This window comes from Echinops telfairi, unplaced genomic scaffold, assembly GCF_000313985.2.
Source record: "Echinops telfairi isolate 266 unplaced genomic scaffold, ASM31398v2 ScPeMD7_140;HRSCAF=443, whole genome shotgun sequence".
Lineage (NCBI taxonomy): Eukaryota > Metazoa > Chordata > Mammalia > Afrosoricida > Tenrecidae > Echinops > Echinops telfairi.
The window spans coordinates 276,355-278,083 of NW_022104038.1; positions in this window are offsets into that span (position 1 = coordinate 276,355).

Here is a 1,729-nt window from a genome sequence, read left to right on the forward strand (position 1 = left end):
GCTGCTTGTTTAACACCAAGCTGTCAAGACCCCAGATGCTATATCTTTTACTAGTTGGGCACCATCAGCTTTCTTCACATTTGCTTATGCACCCATTTGTCTTCAGCGATTATGTCAGAGAGGCGAGTGTCTTCCAATGACAGCTTATTAGAACACACCGTCCTTGTACTTAGTTAAGGGTTAAGTAGAAGCCCAAAATCCATTTGCTTCCTTATTGTATTTGCATACATAAATACATATACATATATACTTATATGTACACCTAAATATACACTTCCTTCTTTCATCCTTTATTTCCTCCTGCCCCACTATCATTCTTACCCATCATTCACTTCTCCTAATTCCTTTCACATACAATTCGATTGATCAAATATGATCAGAAAAGTTACACTACACTCTCTTTGGGCATCCATTTTAGAACCCTTACTATTCCCCTGTCCCTGTCATTATTGGCTCACTGCTCACCACTCCCTTGTCCAATGCTCCCTTCTCCTCAACCTTGGGTCCCACAGCTGTCTCAGTGGGATTTCCTATCCTATGTATCTGTATAGATAAAGGAGAGAGAGAGGGAACCATACAAATAGTCCCAAGTCTAACAGGGAGCCTGACACAAAGTAGATGATTATTTCTCTTTTAAAAAGCGAGCCGGCCCTGTTGTAATCTTTTCTTTCAAGGGTTCATAACCCAGGATCCCTTACCCAACAACACAGGCACCCTTCAGTATTCCTGTCTGAAGGGGGCACATCCTAAAAGTCCCCATTGCTATTCCTGCTCTCAGAGATGGAGCCATCTGGTGACCCCTGCCCTCCCCCCTGGCAGTTATACCTTTAGACTTTCAATGTGGCCCCCTTGTGAGTAACCCCCAAAGATTTTAGATGAAGTGCTGCCTCCCTCCGCCCAAGTCTACAATCAGGATCCCTATGCTAAGGTTCTTAGCTTTGTCCCAATTTTCTCACTGATTAGCCTCATAGTTTGGGGGTTTACCTGGAGGTCTGTGATCTAACTTCAATTGGTTTATATGTCGTGGTTTCTTCCTCGTGTATTCTCTGAAATCGAAAGTAGAATGCTGGGAAGAATGTTTGCATCGCCAAGAAATCAGCCCTCTTCAGGGATCTTTTCCAGCCTTGTACGTCTTGGTTTCTGTAGAAAAGAAGTTCTGAGGAAACCCAGGATGACATGCAAGGGAAAGCCATGACTCAGGTATGGTCACTGAGACATGAATGCGAATTGAGGATGAATAAGTAAACCACCCCACAGATCAAGAAAGTCACTAAAGCAGTTTTCATAGCAAAGGGTCAAGGCTGTCACACTGAACCTGTGTGTCCCTGGATCCCAGGTGGTGGGGAAGCGAGAGGGACTGAAAATGAGCTGTGACTGATTCATTCTGGGCACAGAACCAGCCGTGGTTCCAAAAATTGTTGGACTAACAAAGCAGGGGTTGGATGGCTGCCAAAGAAATGCTTGACTCCTTATTGAGACCTAGGATTAGGGAGGATGAACTTGTTCCTTCTTTGCAAAACTTTTCATCATTCCACCTCCTTCTTCCACAACGACTTCTGTTGCCTCTGACTGGGAGAAACAATCGAGTATAATTCTATCTAAATATAATATAATAACCTAATATAAAACAATCTAATATAAATCAAAACCAGTGAAATAATAAGATGCTGCTGTGAAATAATTTCTAATTCTAGAGTTGTGAATATGTCCTGCATCTTAATACAGAGGT